Source organism: Arachis stenosperma, chromosome 3 (assembly GCF_014773155.1).
Source record: "Arachis stenosperma cultivar V10309 chromosome 3, arast.V10309.gnm1.PFL2, whole genome shotgun sequence".
In the NCBI taxonomy this organism is placed as follows: domain Eukaryota; kingdom Viridiplantae; phylum Streptophyta; class Magnoliopsida; order Fabales; family Fabaceae; genus Arachis; species Arachis stenosperma.
In genome coordinates, this window is record NC_080379.1 from 31642588 (window position 1) to 31660605 (window position 18018).

Genomic DNA, 18018 nt, shown 5'->3' on the forward strand with positions numbered 1-18018 from the left:
ATCTTTTGGATCTTTGGATCACTTTAGAGCTTTTGATCATGTTTTTATGATTGAACCCTCTTTGGGAGGGTGGCCATTCGGCCATGCCTAGACCTTGTTCTTATGTATTTTCAACGGTGGAGTTTCTACACACCATAGATTAAGGTGTGGAGCTCTGCTGTACCTCGAGTATTAATGCAATTACTATTGTTCTTCTATTCAATTCGGCTTATTCTTGTTCTAAGATATCACTTGTTCCTCAACTTGATGAATGTGATGATCCGTGACACTCATTATCATTTTCACCTATGAACGTGTTCCTGACAACCACCTCCGTTCTACTTTAGATTGAGTGTTTATCTCTTGGATTCCTTAATCAGAATCTTCGTGGTATAAGCTAGAATTGATGGCGGCATTCAAGAGAATCCGGAAGGTCTAAACCTTGTCTGTGGTATTCTGAGTAGCATTCAAGGATTGAATGACTGTGACGAGGTTCAAACTCCTGAAGGCTGGGCGTTAGTGACAGACGCAAAAGAATCACTGGATTCTATTCCAACCAGATTGAGAACCGACAGATGATTATCCGTGCTGTGACAGAGCGCGTTGAACATTTTCACTAAGAGGACGGGACTGTAGCCACTGACAACGGTGATGCCCAACATACAGCTTGCCATGGAAAGGAGTAAGAAGGATTGGATGAAGACAGTAGGAAAGCAGAGAGACGGAAGGGACAAAGCATCTCCATACGCTTATCTGAAATTCTCACCAATGAATTACATAAGTATCTCTATCTTTATTTTATGCTTAATTCATAAATCATCCATAACCATTTGAATCTGCCTGACTGAGATTTACAAGATGACCATAGCTTGCTTCATACCAACAATCTCCGTGGGATCGACCCTTACTCGCGTAAGGTTTATTACTTGGACGACCCAGTGCACTTGCTGGTTAGTTGTGCGAAGTTGTGATAAAGAGTTAAGATTGCAATTGAGTGTACCATGTTGATGGTGCCATTGATGATCACAATTTCGTGCACCAGAGGCCCACTGTGGAGGCAAATAATTTTGAGTTGAAGTCTCAACTTATAACTCTGATTCAATAAAATTGTCAATTCAGTGGGAGCCTTCAAGAAGACCTCAACCTGTTTATCTCTAGATTTCTACAAATATGTGACACCGTCAAGTCTAATGGTGTCTTTGCTGAAGCATATCGTTTGATGTTGTTCCCTTTCTCTGTGAGGGACCGAGTCAAGAAGTGGCTTGAGACTTAGCCTAAGGAGAGCATTGTAACATGGGATGATTTGGTGAAGAAGTTCCTAACCAAGTTTTCTCCACCCCAAAGATTGGCAAAGCTGAGATATGATATCCAAACTTTCAATCAGAAAGATGGAGAATCTCTTTATAAAGCTTGGGGGAGGTACAAAGAGATGCTGAGAAAGTATCCTTAAAATATGTTTGCTGACTGGATGTAATTACAAATATTCTATGATGGACTCATACCCGTTTCTAGGACCTTATTGGATTCCTCAGCTGGAGGATCCATGCAAATGAAGACCACTGTAGAGGCATTGGATTTGATTGAGATTGTGGCTAACAATTAGTATTTATGCTCTTCTGAAAAAACAATGAAGAGAGGTGTGATAGAGTTGGATACCTTGGATACTCTTTTGGCACAAAACAAGATGATGTCCCAATAAATTGCCTCACTCATAAGGCAAATGGGACACATGCAAGTCTCCTCAATGGGTTCACAGGTGAGTTGTAACTTATATGGAGGAGTTCACAAGGATGACGAATGTGGGTTGTTCAAGGAAGAGCAAGTTAACTACATAAAACATTTTTAAAATCCACCACCCAATGTCTCTTATTCCAAAATCTATAACCAGGGATGGAAGAATTACTCTAACTTTGGTTGGGAGAACCATAACCAAAATTAACAAACCAACAATTTCAATACCCTTAACCATCCTCACCAATCCCAGACACCACCCACACAACTACCACAAAATCTACCAAGAATAAACTTTCTGAAAAATGCCTTAGAAACATTCACCCAACATACATCCGCATTCATCTAAAGAAGCAAAAATTTCATGGAAGAGTCCTCCAATTTTATGCAAGAAATCAGAGCCAATTTTAAGAACCAAGATGCCTCCATAAGAAACCTAGAGATACAAGTGAGTTAACTTGCAAAACAATTTGTGGAGAAACCCAAAAATACTCTTCGTAGTGATACAATTCCAAACCCCAAGAAAGAGTGCAAAGCTATTTATTTGAAAAATAGAAAGGTGGTGAAAAAAGTAGCTAAGAAGGATGCCACTGATAAACAAGGAAAAGAGGCCCAAGAAGAAGCCAATCCTCTAGAGGAGCACGTGATCACAACCTCTCAAGAACAATCAATTCAAGCTTCAAAAGAGCCACCAATTGAGAAGTTTTTAGTGCCTGAGTACAAGCCTAAGATTCCATATCCTTAAAGGCTCTAGGGGGAGAACAAGAAAAATCAATACTTCAAATTCTTGGATATATTCAAGACACTACAAATCAACATTCCATTCATAAAAGCTCTTGAACAAATGCCACTATATGTTAAATTCATGAAGGAATTGTTGTCCAAAAAAATATCCTTAAAGGGAGGCCAAACAGTGGTTATGACTAGAGAGTGTAGTACAATTATTCAAAGAAATTTACCAAGAAAGAAGAGAGATCCTGGGAGTTTTCGAATTCCTAGCACCATTGGAAACACAACTTTTGAAAGAGCATTGTGTGATTTTGGGGTAAGTATCAATTTGATGCCTCTTTCTATGATGAAAAAGTTTCAAATTCAAGAGATAAAAACCACAAGAATAGCTCTACAAATGGCAAACAAATCAATCAAGTATACACATGGAGTGGTTGAAAATGTCTTGATCAAAGTAGAAAAATTTTTTCTTCCAGTAAATTTTGTTATTCTTGACATGGAGGAAGATGAGAATGCCTCTATCATTCTAGAGAGACCTCTCCTAGCCACTGGAAGAGTTTTAATAGATGTGAAAAATGGAGAATTAATGTTGAGGGTGCATAATGAGCACTTGATTTTTCATGTCTTTAAAATCATGCATCATTCAAGTGAGGAGGAGAATTACATGAAGATTGAGTCAATTGATCCTAACCTTAAGAAACTCCTGACAAGACTAACAAGAGTTTGCAACCCAAGCTCCCCTTTGTGAAAACCAACAAGAAATCCCCTTACATTCTAAGTTTGGTGTTGGGTGTATACTTTCAATTTGGGAGGGGGGGAGGGAGGGGGAAGCACTCAAGAAGAAGGTGCTTATGGGGATGGAGAAATAGAAAGATTCTTATTGAAGACTTCTCACCCAGAGAGAAAGTGAAGTTGACTTACCATCCATCGTATACATACATAGTGGGTAAAATACTTTCTCTTGAGCATATTGAGCTAATAAATGAAGACACAGGGATAAGATTCACAGTAAGAGGGGAGGAGTTGAAGCATTATGATCAACCTCTACCTTAGCAAGAAATAACTGTCGAGCTAGTTATGTTAAAGAAACGCTTATTGGGAGGCAACCCAATGTTCGATATTTTCTTTTCATAATTCTTTTTGCTTTGTTTAAAGTTGTGTATGTGTTTCATGGATTAAGTTTGGTGTTGCTACACCAACAGGATGCTTGAATTTCACTAGGTACTTGGCCTAGTTTTATATTGATTGTGTCACACTAAATTTGGTGTTGCGACACTTCACCCATACAAGGTCCATCCCCATGCAAACATATTAGCAACCTATTTATTTTACGTTGTTTTATCTTTAATTTTGTTTTATTTTAATTTGGTTTGTTTTACTTGAATAAGCCTCTGCATTACTTGATTGCTTTCACTAGATAATCATGATTATTCCTATTTCTATCATCACTGTTTCTTTCTTTTTTACTTGAAGACAAGCAATCACTCTAAATTTGGTGTTGGAGGCTATGCTCTACATAGCCTAAGAGAAGATGAAGGCAACAACAATGAATGAGGTGGTCAGGTTCTTTTACAATTCTGTTACCTTTTATTTCTTTTATTTCTTTCTATTCTGTTTGTTTTTCCTTTTTGCATTTGCATTGTTTTTATGTTTCTTATTCCTTGTCTTGTCTGTTGAACTTACTACTTTTAAGGTCCTCTTAAGCACTCTAATTACATGAAAAAGAGCTGTTTAGATGGAGGGAAGTTAAATCTGATAAATAAATTACTCTCATGAAAAGTGGTGGTACATACTTTTGATTGTCATGGATTGAGCTAAAATGTTGAGGATCTTGTGTGAAAGGGAAGAATTATTCCTTATGAGCATGAGGCCTAGAGAAGTATTATGAGACCTCTGACCAAATAAAAAGATCATTGAATTTGAATGAGAAAAAAAAGAGAGAAAAAAATAGCAAAGAAATAAAATAAAGGAAAGAAATCAAGATAAAGATCAAAAATTACAAAGCTCTGAGTATCAATGGTTAAAGAGTCCAGTTATGTGTCTGTGGTGTTGATTGTCCAAGGATAGGATTCAGGTAACTAGATCCAAGGGGTGCTTCATCACCCGATAACTTGGGCAACTGGTCCGGAATTATCGATCAAAAGCTCACAATCAAAAGTTCTCTTAAGACAAAACATTTAGAAGTCCAAAGAAACTCTGGACATCGATGGCTGGGAATTTAAAGTTTTTAACTATATGCTTGTGGTGTAAATGTATCAAGGAGTGGCTTGGGTAATTAGATTCGAGGGGTGCCTTATTACCCGGTAACTTGGAACAACTGGCTCGGGATTATTGATCGAATGCCTACAATCAAGAGTTGCCTTGAAAATGGAGCATTTAGAGTTGTCAACCTCAAAAATCTCTCTATTATAAATAAAGGATTCAAGGATCAATCAAAGTTTGAAAGAAGGTCTCATAATATCATCTGAGCCTTAACTCTTAGGGATCCTTTACTCACAAGAATGCAAGATACATTAAGAAGGAAGAGAAATTAGAGATAATCACATGGTTCACTAAACCCCACTCCTAAGGGAGACATGAGCTTCAAATATTGATTCAATTCTCCCTCATCTCATGAAATTCTTTTCTTTTGCTTGAGGACAAGCAAAGTATTAAGTTTAGTTGTGATGTATTTGCATCTTTTGTTGTTTTTCCTTTATAATGTTATTCAAATAGTTAAAAATTCTTGTTAGATAAGCAATGATTTCATGGCTAAATGAGCATTACTTTAAGTTAGTTTAATTCATTGGATGAGAGAATTTAGAAGAGAATTGGCAAAAATCAAAGAAGAAAAGAGACCAGGAATCACTTTGAGCAAGAAAAATAAGAAGGGGAAGCAACTCAGAGAGCCCTCTGAAACAAAAAGAGAGCTCCCTGGACACCAATTGATGAGAAAAGATAGCCGTGCACTGTGGGCATCTAGGCGTGGCGCAGTGACGAGCGGATAATTTATACGCTTTTTGGCATTGTTTTAGGTAGTTTTTAATAGGTTCTAGTTACTTTTAGGGATGTTTTCATTAGTTTTTATGCTAAATTCACATTTCTGGACTTTACTATGAGTTTGTGTGTTTTTCTGTGATTTCAGGTATTTTCTGGCTGAAATTGAGGGACCTGAGCAAAACTCTGATAAGAGGCTGACAAAGGACTGCTGATGCTGTTGGAATCTGACCTCCCTGTACTCGAAATGGATTTTCTGGAGCTCCAGAACTCCAAATGGCGCGCTCTCAACGGCGTTAGAAAATGGATTTTCTCCCTTTATTCGTGATTAGACGACGTAAACTGGCGCTCAACGCCAGTTCCTTGTTGTTGTCTGGAGTCAAACGCCAAGAAACACGTCACGAACCGGAGTTGAACGCCCAAAACACGTTACAACTTGGCGTTCAACTCCATGAGAAGCCTCAGCTCGTGGACAGATCAAGCTCAGCCCAAACATACACCAAGTGCGCCCTGGAAGTGGATTTATGCATCAATTACTTACTCCTGTAAACCCTAGTAGCTAGTCTAGTATAAATAGGATAGTTTACTATTGTATTAGACATCTTGGGACGTTTAGTTCTCAGATCATGGGGGCTGGCCATTCGGCCATGCTTGAACCTCTTTCACTTATGTATTTTCAACGGTGGAGTTTCTACACACCATAGATTAAGGGTGTGGAGCTCTGCTGTACCTCAAGTTTTAATGCAATTACTACTATTTTCCATCCAATTCGATTTATTCCCGTTCTAAGATATTCGTTGCACTTCAACTTGATGAATGTGATGATCCGTGACACTCATCATCATTCTCACCTATGAACGCGCGTGATTGACAACCACTTCCGTTCTACCTTAGACCGGGTGCATATCTCTTGGATTCCTTAATCAGAATCTTCGTGATATAAGCTAGAATTGATGGCGGCATTCATGGGAATCCGGAAAGTCTAACCTTGTCTGTGGTATTCCGAGTAGGATTCTGGGATTGAATGACTGTGACGAGTTTCAAACTTCTGAAGGCTGGGCGTTAGTGACAGACGCAAAAGAATCACTGGATTCTATTCCAACCTGATTGAGAACCGACATATGATTAGCCGTGCTGTGACAGAGCATTTGGACCTTTTTCACTGAGAGGATGGGATGTAGCCATTGACAACGGTGATGCCCTACATACATCTTGCCATAGAAAGGAATGATGAAAAACTAGAAGGAAGAAGTAGGGAAGCAGAGATTCAGAAGGAACACAGCACCTCCATACACCTATCCGAAATTCCCACCATTGGATTACATGAGTAACTTTTATCTTTATTTTATGTTTATTTACTATTATTTGATTTTCGAAATTCCATAATCAATTATTATCCGCCTGACTGAGATGTACAATGTGACCATAGCTTGCTTCATACCAACAATCTCCGTGGGATCGACCCTTACTCACGTAAGGTATTACTTGGACGACCCAGTGCACTTGCTGGTTAGTTGTGCGAAGTTGTGAATTAAATTTTAGACACCATGATATTGAGCTCCAAGTTTTTGGAGCCATTATCAGGGAATTAATTCCATACAACAATAAAGAGTACGAATCACAATTTCGTCCACCAAGTTTTTGGCGCCGTTGCCGGGGATTGTTCGAGTGTGGACAACTGACGGTTCATCTTGTTGCTCAGATTAGGTAATTTTCTTTTTATTTTCTTTTCAAAAATCTTTCAAAATTTTTGATATTTTCGTTTTTTTATTAAAATATAATTTTCAAAAAAAATAATAAAAATACAAAAAAATTCATAAAATCATAAAAATAAAAAATATTTTGTGTTTCTTGTTTAAGTCTTGAGTCAACTTTTAAGTTTGGTGTCAATTGCGTGCTTTAAAAATTTTTCTTGTATTTTTCGAAAATTCATGCATTCATGGTGTTCTTCATGATCTTCAAGTTGTTCTTGACAAGTCTTCTTGTTTGATCTTGATGTTTTCTTGTTTTGTGTTGTTTGTTGTTTTTCATATGCATTTTTTGTTTGTTAGAGTCCATGCATTAAAGATTTCTAAGTTTGGTGTCTTGCATGTTTTCTTTGCATCAAAATTTTTTCAAAATTATGTTCTTGATGTTCATCATGATCTTCAAAGTGTTCTTGGTGTTCATCTTGACATTCATAGTGTTCTTGCATGCATCATGAGTTTTGATTCATAATTTTCATGTTGTGAGTCATTTTTATGTTTTTCTCTCTCATCATCAAAAATTCAAAAAATCAAAAAATATCTTTTCCTTATTTCTCTCCGAATTTTCGAAATTTTGGGTTGACTTGGTAAAAAAAAAAATTTAAAATTAGTTGTCTCTTACAAGTCAAGTTAAATTTTCAATTTTAAAAATCCTATCTTTTCAAAATCTTTTTCTTAATTTTATCTCAAATTTTCGAAATTACACTAACAATTAATGTGATTGATTAAAAAATTTGAAGTTTGTTACTTTTTTGTTAAGAAAGGTTCAATCTTTAAATTCTAGAACCATATCTTTTAGTTTCTTGTTAGTTAAGTAATCAATTTTAATTTTAAAAATTAAATCTTTTTCAATCCTATCTTTTTATCATATCTTCTTATCTTATCTGTTTCAAAAATTTGATTTCAAAATATCTTACCTAACTTCTTATCTTCTTATCTTTTCAAATTTGACTTTAATATCTTTTTCAACTAACTAATTGACTTTTTGTTTGTTTCTTATCTTTTTCAAAACCACCTAACTACTTTTCCCTCTTTAATTTTCGAAAATATCTCATCCTTTTTCAAAATTTTTTTTAATTAATTAATTGTTTTAAATTTTAATTTTAATTATATCTTATCTCTAATTTTCGAAAATCACTAACTACTTTTTCAAAATTATTTTCGAAATTCTCTATCTCTCCTCTTTTTCTATTTATTTATTTATTTACTAACACTTCTCTTCACCTCTCTTCATCTCTTATCACCTCCCCTATCCTTACTCTTTATACACACTATTAACCCCTCTCCTTTCTTTATTCCCTTTCTTCTTCTACTAACAATAAGGAACCTCTTTACTGTGACATAGAGGATTCCTCTTTCTTTTCTTGTTCTCTTCTTCCCTATATGAGCAGGAACAAGGAAAAAGACATTCTTGTTGAAGCTGATCCAGAACCTGAAAGGACTCTAAAAAGGAAACTAAGAGAAGCTAAATTACAACAATCTAGAGGCAACCTTTCTGAGATTTTCGAACAAGAGAAGGAGATGGCAGTCGAACCCAACAACAATAATGCAAGGAGGATGCTTGGTGATTTCACTAAACCAACGTCCAAGTTTGATGGAAGAAGCATCTCAATTCCTGCCATTGGAGCAAACAATTTTGAGTTTAAACCTCAATTAGTTGCTCTAATGCAACAAAACTGCAAGTTTCATGGACTTCCATCTGAAGATCCTTACCAGTTTTTAACTGAATTCTTGCAGATTTGTGAGACTGTAAAGACGAATGGAGTAGATCCTGAAGTCTACAGGCTCATGCTTTTCCCTTTTGCTGTAAGAGACAGAGCTAGAACATGGTTGGACTCACAACTTAAAGATAGCCTGGACTCCTGGGATAAGCTGGTCACGGCCTTCTTGGATAAATTCTTTCCTCCTCAAAAGCTGAGCAAGCTTAGAGTGGATGTTCAAACCTTCAAGCAAAAAGATGGTGAATCCCTCTATGAAGCTTGGAAAACGATACAAGCAGATGACCAAAAAGTGTCCTTCTGACATGTTTTCAGAATGGACCATATTAGATATATTCTATTATGGTCTATCTGAGTTTTCCAAAATGTCACTGGACCATTTTGCAGGTGGATCCATTCACTTAAAGAAAACGCCTGCAGAAGCTCAAGAACTTATTGACATGGTTGCAAATAACCAATTCATGTACATTTCTGAGAGGAATTCCGTGAATAATGGGACGCCTCAGAGGAAGGGAGTTCTTGAAATTGATGCTCTGAACGCCATATTGGCTCATAACAAAGTGTTGACTCAGCAAGTTAACATGATTTCTCAAAGTCTGAATGGATAGCAAAATGCATCTAACAGTGCTAAAGAGGCAGCTTCTGAAGAAGCTTATGATCCTGAGAACCCTGCAATAGCAAGAGGTAAATTACATGGGTGAACCTTATGGAAACACCTATAATTCATCATGGAGAAATCATCCAAATTTCTCATGAAAGGATCAACAAAAGCCTCAACAAGGCTTTAATAATGGTGGAAGAAACAGGCTAAGCAATAACAAGCCTTTTCCATCATCTTCTCAGCAACAGACAGAGAATTATGAGCAGAGCCCCTCTAATTTAGCAAATTTAGTCTCTGATCTGTCTAAGGCCACTTTAAGTTTCATGAGTGAAACAAGATCCTCCATCAGAAATTTGGAGGCACAAGTGGGCCAGCTGAGTAAGAAAGTCACTGAAACTCCTCCCAGTACTCTCCCAAGCAATACAGAAGAGAATCCAAGAGGAGAGTGCAAGGCCATTGATGTAATCAATATGGCCGAATGCATAAGGGAGGAGAAGGACGAAAATCCTAGTGAGGAAGACCTCCTGGGACATCTCTCAAACAAGGAGGAGTTCTCTATTGAGGACCTAAAGGAATCTGAGGCTCATGTAGAGACCATAGAGATTCCATTAAATCTCCTTCTGCCATTTATGAGCTCTGAAGATTATTCTTCCTCTGAAGAAAATGAAGATGTAACTGGAGAGCAAGTTGCTCAATATCTAGGAGCTATCATGAAGCTGAATGCCAAGTTGTTTTGTAATGAGACTTGGGAAGGTGAACCTCCCTTGCTCATTAGTGAACTAGATACATGGGTTCAGCAAACTTTACCTCAAAAGAGACAAGATCCTGGTAAATTCTTAATACCCTGTACCATAGGCACCATGACCTTTAACAAGGCTCTGTGTAATCTGGGGTCAGGGATAAATCTTATGCCACTCTCTGTAACGGAGAAACTAGGGATCATTGAGGTACAGCCTGCCTTATTCTCATTGCAATTGGCAGACAAGTCAGTAAGACAAGCTTATGGATTAGTAGAGGACATGTTAGTAAAGGTTGAAGGCCTTTACATCCCTGCTGATTTCATAATCTTAGACACTAGGAAGAGAGAAGATGAATGCATCATCCTTGGAAGACCCTTCCTAGCCACAGCAGAAGCTGTGATTGATGTTAACAGAGGAGAATTAGTCCTTCAATTGAATGGGACTACCTTATGTTTAAAGCTCAAGGACCTCCCTCTGCAACCATGGAGAGGAAGCATGAAAAGCTTCTCTCAGTACAGAGTCAAAAAGAGCCCCCACAGTCAAATTCTAAGTTTGGTGTTGGAAGGCCACAACCAAACTCTAAGTTTGGTGTTGAGAAGCCCCCACATTCTAACTCTAAGTTTGGTGTTGGGAGGCCCTCATCATGCTCTGAATATCTGTGAGGCTCCATGAGAGCCCATTGTCAAGCTAATGACATTAAAAGAGCGCTTATTGAGAGGCAACCCAATTTTTATTTATCTAATTTTAATTTTATTTTATTGTTATTTTATGTTTTATTAGGTTCATGATCATGTGGAGTCACGAAAAAAATTATTAAAATTAAAAATAGAATCAAAAACAGCAGAAGAAAAATCACACCCTGGAGGAAGGACTTACTGGCGTTTAAACGCCAGTAAGGTGCATCTGGCTGGCGTTCAACGCCAGAACAGAGCATGGATCTGGCGCTGAACGCTAGTAACAAGCATGGAACTGGCGTTCAACGCCAGAAACATGCTGCACATGGGCGTTGAACGCCCAGAATGTGCATCACTTCGGCGTTTAAACGCCAGAATGGTATGCTAAGGCATTTTACATGCCTAATTGGTGCAGGGATGTAAATCCTTGACACCTCAGGATCTGTGGACCCCACAGGATCATCTCAGGATCTGTGGACCCCACAGGATCCCCACCTAACATATTCTCCCCTCTTCTCAACATTCATTCTCTCTTTCCAATAAACACTCTTCCCCAAAACCCTTCACCAATCATCTCAATCTCTCTTCCCAATTACCCCCTTCACCACTCACATCCATCCACTCTTCCCCATAAACCCCACTTACCTTCAAAATTCAAAAATCTTTCCCACCCAAACCCACCCTAAATGGCCAAACCTACCCTCTCCCCCTCCCTATATATACCCCTCCATTCTACTTCATTTTCACACAACACAACCCCCTCTTTTATACCTTGGCCGAAACCTACACCTCCCCTTCTCCTCCATCTTTTCTTCTTCTTCTTCTTCTCTTCTTTCTTCCCTTACTCGAGGGCAAGCAATATTTTAAGTTTGGTGTGGTAAAAGTATAAGCTTTTTATTTTTCCATAACCATTGATGGCACCCAAGGCCGGAGAATCCTCTAGAAAAGGGAAAGGGAAGACAAAAGCTTCCACCTCCGAGTCATGGGAGATGGAAAGATTCATCTCCAAAGCCCATCAAGACCACTTTTATGATGTTGTGGCCAAGAAGAAGGTGATCCCTGAGGTCCCTTTCAAGCTCAAGAAAAATGAGTATCCGGAGATCCGACATGAGATCCAAAGAAGAGGTTGGGAAGTTCTAACCAACCCCATTCAACAAGTCGGAATTTTAATGGTTCAAGAGTTCTATGCCAATGCATGGATCACTAGGAACCATGATCAAAGTATGAACCCGAGTCCAAAGAATTATCTTACAATGGTTCGGGGAAAATGCTTAGATTTTAGTCCGGAAAATGTGAGGTTGGCATTCAACTTGCCCATGATGCTAGGAGATGAACGCCCCTACACTAGAAGGGTCAACTTTAATCAAAGGTTGGACCAAGTCCTTATGGACATATGTGTGGAAGGAGCTCAATGGAAAAGAGACTCCAAAGGCAAGCCGGTTCAACTAAGAAGACTGGACCTCAAGCCTGTGCCTAGAGGATGGTTGGACTTCATTCAACGCTCCATCATCCCCACTAGCAACCGATCTGAAGTCACTGTGGATCGGGCCATCATGATTCATAGCATCATGATTGGAGAGGAAGTAGAAGTTCATGAAGTCATCTCCCATGAATTCTACAAAATAGCCGATAAGTCCTCTACTTTGGCAAGGCTAGCTTTTCCTCATCTTATTTGCCATCTATGTTACTCAGCTGGAGTTATCATAGAAGGAGACATCCTCATTGAGGAGGACAAGCCCATCACTAAGAAAAGGATGGAGCAAACAAAAGAGCCCACTCATGGAGCCCAAGGGACACATGAGGAAGCTCATCACCAAGAAATCCCGGAGATGCCTCAAGGGATGCACTTTCCTCCCAACAACTATTGGGAACAACTCAACACTTCCTTAGAAGATTTGAGTTACAATGTGGAACAATTAAGGGTGGAACATCAAGAGCACTCCATCATTCTCCATGAAATAAGAGAAGATCAAAGAGCAATGAGGGAGGAGCAACAAATGCAAGGAAGGGACATAGAAGAGCTTAAGGACATTGTTGGTCCTTCAAGAAGAAGACGCCACTAAGGTGGACTCATTCCTTATTCTTATTTTTCTGTTTTTTTATTTTTATGCTTCATGTCTATTTATGTTTTGTGTCTCTACTTCATGATCATTAGTATGTAGTAACTATGTCTTAAAGCTATGAATAAATTTCATAAATCCTTCACCTCTCTTAATTGAAATATGTTTTAATTCAAAAGAACAAGAAGTACATAAATTTTAAAATTATCCTTGAATTTAGTTTAATTATATTGATGTGGTGACAATACTCTTTGTTTTCTGAATGAATGCTTGAACAGTGCATATGTTTGATCTTGTTGTTTATGAATGTTAAAATTGTTGGCTCTTGAAAGAATGATGAACTAAGAGAAATGTTATTGACAATATGAAAAATCATGAAATTGATTCTTGAAGCAAGAAAAAGCAGTGAAAAAGCAAAAGCTTGCGGAAAAAAAAATTTGGCAAAAAAAAAAATAGAAAGAAAAAGAAAAAGCAAGCAGAAAAAGCCAATAGCCCTTAAAACCAAAAGGCAAGGGTAAAAAGGATCCAAGGCTTTGAGCATCAATGGAAAGGAGGGCCCAAGGAAAAATATCCAGGCTTAAGCGGCTAAATCAAGCTGTCCCTAACCATGTGCTTCTGGCATGCAGGTCCAAGTGAAAAGCTTGAGACTGAGTGGTTAAAGTCGTGATCCAAAGCAAAAAGAGTGTGCTTAAGAGCTCTGGACACCTCTAACTGGGGACTCTAGTATAGCTGAGTCACAATCTGAAAAGGTTCACCCAGTCATGTGTCTGTGGCAGTTATGTATCCGGTGGTAATACTGGAAGACAAAATGCTTAGGGCCACGGCCAAGACTCATAAAAGTAGCTGTGTTCAAGAATCAAAATACTTAACTAGGAGAATCAATAACACTATCCGAAATTCTAAAGTTCCTAGAGAAGCCAATCATTCTGAACTTCAAAGGAAAAAGTGAGATGCCAAAACTGTTCAGAAGCAAAAAGCTACAAGTCCCGCTCATCTAATTAGAATTAATATTCATTGATATTTTGGAATTTGTAGTATATTCTCTTCTTTTTATCCTAATTGATTTTCAGTTGCTTGGGGACAAGCAATAATTTAAGTTTGGTGTTGTGATGAGCAGATAATTTATACGCTTTTTGGCATTGTTTTAGGTAGTTTTTAATAGGTTCTAGTTACTTTTAGGGATGTTTTCATTAGTTTTTATGCTAAATTTACATTTCTGGACTTTACTATGAGTTTGTGTATTTTTCTGTGATTTCAGGTATTTTCTGGCTGAAATTGAGGGACCTGAGCAAAACTCTAATAGGAGGCTGACAAAGGACTGCTGATGCTGTTGGAATCTGACCTCCCTGCACTCGAAATGGATTTTCTGGAGCTACAGAACTCCAAATGGCGCGCTCTCAACGGCGTTGGAAAGTAGACATCTAGAGCTTTCCAGCAATATATAATAGTTCATACTTTATTCGTGATTAGACGATTTAAACTGGCGCTCAACACCAGTTCCATGTTGCTGTCTGGAGTCAAACGCAGAAACACCTCACGAACCGGAGTTGAACGCCCAAAACACGTTACAACTTGGCGTTCAACTCCAAGAGAAGCCTCAGCTCGTGGATAAATCAAGCTCAGCCCAAACATACACCAAGTGTGTCCTGGAAGTGGATTTATGCATCAATTACTTACTCCTGTAAACCCTAGTAGCTAGTCTAGTATAAATAGGATAGTTTACTATTGTATTAGACATCTTGGGACGTTTAGTTCTCAGATCATGGGGGCTGGCCATTCGGCCATGCCTGAACCTCTTTCACTTATGTATTTTCAACGGTGGAGTTTCTACACACCATAGATTAAGGGTGTGGAGCTCTGCTGTACTTCAAGTTTTAATGTAATTACTACTATTTTCCATCCAATTCGATTTATTCCTGTTCTAAGATATTCGTTGCACTTCAACTTGATGAATGTGATGATCCATGACACTCATCATCATTCTCACCTATGAACGCGCGTGATTGACAACCACTTCCGTTCTACCTTAGACCGGGCACATATCTCTTGGATTCCTTAATTAGAATCTTCGTGGTATAAGCTAGAATTGATGGCGGCATTCATGGGAATCTGGAAAGTTTAATCTTGTCTGTGGTATTCCGAGTAGGATTCCGGGATTGAATGACTGTGACGAGCTTCAAACTCCTGAAGGCTGGGCATTAGTGACAGACGCAAAAGAATCACTGGATTCTATTCCAACCTAATTGAGAACCGACATATGATTAGCCATGCTGTGACAGAGCATTTAGACCTTTTTCACTGAGAGGATGGGATGTAGCCATTGACAACGGTAATGCCCTACATACAGCTTGCCATAGAAAGGAATGATGAAAAACTAGAAGGAAGAAGTAGGGAAGCAGAGATTCAGAAGGAACACAACACCTCCATACACCTATCCGAAATTCCCACCATTGGATTACATGAATAACTTTATCTTTATTTTATGTTTATTTACTATTATTTGATTTTCGAAATTCCATAATCAATTATTATCCGCCTGACTGAGATGTACAAGGTGACCATAGCTTTCTTCATACCAACAATCTCCGTGGGATCGACCCTTACTCACGTAAGGTATTACTTGGATGACCCAGTGCACTTGCTGGTTAGTTGTGCGAAGTTGTGAATTAAATTTTAGACACCATAATATTGAGCACCAAGTTTTTGGAGCCATTATCGGGGAATTAATTCCATACAACAATAAAGAGTACGAATCACAATTTCGTCCACCACGCAGCTGAGCAAAAAAAAAAAACAGCAAAAATTTTAAGTGTGAAGTGCAGTCATGGGACATGAAGACATAGCCATTGTATGTGGACTTGTTATGCGTACGCATCTCATGCGCATATACACAACCAGTGCAAAAAGGGCCATCATGCGTACGCATCTGGCATGCGTACGCATGATAACATTAGCGTGCAACATGAAGAGAGAATCAAAGGGAGTCATGCATACGCATCTATCATGCATATGCAAGAGTTAGGCAAACAAAGAAAATCACGAGTACGCATCTAGCATGCGTACGCACGATTAGATCCATAAAAAGGTATAACGTGTATGTATCTAGTATGCGTACACATGATTAAAGCCATAAGGAGCATCATGCGTACACATTTGGCATGTGTATGCACGACACTTAGTTCGCGTCTCACAAGGGAATTCAGCCATGGGATGCCTGGGAGCAAACAGAGCCAAAAATTGAAGCAAAATGAAGTCACGTTCAATGCGGAATTCTCCACGTCTAACGTGGTCGAGACAAAGAGCAAATTGGACAAGATTTGACTTCACGTACAACGTGAAAGGACTCACGGGTGACGTGGGATATGCGTCACCTCCCAGGGACTTTAATTCATTCACTAAGTCCTCTAATTCTTCAAGACTTAAAGTGATTCACTCAAAGCTCAACTTAATCCCAATTATACCATTAATTGAGAATCACAAGGAGAAAGATCTGAGGCTTAACTGGAGGAGGAGAAATATTAATTAGTTAGATTTGATTTTGTTTTAAATTGATTCTATTTTAAGTTTTGAATTTGAAATTTGTTTTAGGGTTAGTATAGAAGAGAGAGGACACACACATTTTTTTTTCTTTGGTACTTTTTACACTGGATAATTTTAGATTTTCTCTGAAAGCATGAGCAACTAATCTCCTTGATTAAGGTTAGGAGCTCTATTAATTTCTATGGACTAATATTCTAGCTTTTCTATCTTTGATTAATGCATTGATTTTTTCTTAAGAAAAAGTTTTCTTTCTTCATCTAAAGAATTTGAATGTGTTGGAAAATAAAATTCTTCTCTGACTTGAATTCTCTTAATTTCTTGAAAAAGTTAATTAATTGAATTAAGCTTAAAAATTTCTTCTCACGATTCTTAGGTTTGAAAACTAGACTTGATATGTAACATCAAATTAACTAGGAATAATTCTTGTGAATTGTGTGGCTTCTAAATCAGTGAACGTCCTTCAACTCTTTTCTTAAGTGATTAACTAAGGAATTAGCGATTAATTAGGTTAAAAAGAAATTAAATTATCAAAGGATTGGAAAGTGAAAATATTTTTTTGGAAGTCTTAACATCTTTGAAACCTTAACTCTTTTAATCATATTTTTTCAATATTCACTGTTTGCTTTTGTTTATTTCACTGTTTGATATTAAGGTTTTTTAAAATCCTAAATTTTAATTATTTGACTAGAATAATCAATTAATTATTACTTGTTTAATCCGTTAATTTTAGTGAAAATGATAATCCACTTTCATAGTATTACTTAATGCGACTTGATACATTTGCCAATCATTTATAATTTTGTAAAATCTGCATCACTGATATACACACATGCATATATATGCACCAGTGAATAATGTAAATGTAAAGAAAAGTATCAATCAATAACAGAGAAGCTTACTAACTATGCTAATACACTACAAAAAAAAAGGCCTATGGTCACGGTAAAAAACCGTGACCATAGCTAGTGAAAAGGGTGACCATAGATCTATGGTCACGGTTTTGGACCTATGGTCACGGTTTTTTACCGTGGCCTATTCTCTCGTGGCCATAGGTCTATGGTCACGGTTTTTTTATCTATGGTCACGGTTTTTATGGTCACGGTTTTAATTTTCAAAATCTGACACTTTAGGCCACGTTTTTTTACCGTGACAATAGGTTAATCTATGGTCACGGATAGCCTTATCTATGGTCACCCCTTCTTAAAACCGTGACCATAGATAAGGCTATGGTCACGGTTTTTACCGTGGCCATAGCCTCTATGGTCACCCCTCCTTAAAACCGTGACCATAGCCCTACCTATGGTCACGGTTTTTACCGTGGCCATAGACTCTATGGTCACCCCACTTAAAACCGTGACCATAGCCCTATCTATGGTCACGATTTTTCACCGTGGCCATAGCCTCTATGGTCACCCCACGTAAAACCGTGACCATAGCCCTGTCTATGGTCACGGTTTTTCACCGTGGCCATAGCCTCTATGGTCACCCCTCTTTAAAACCGTGACCATAGCCCTATCTATGGTCA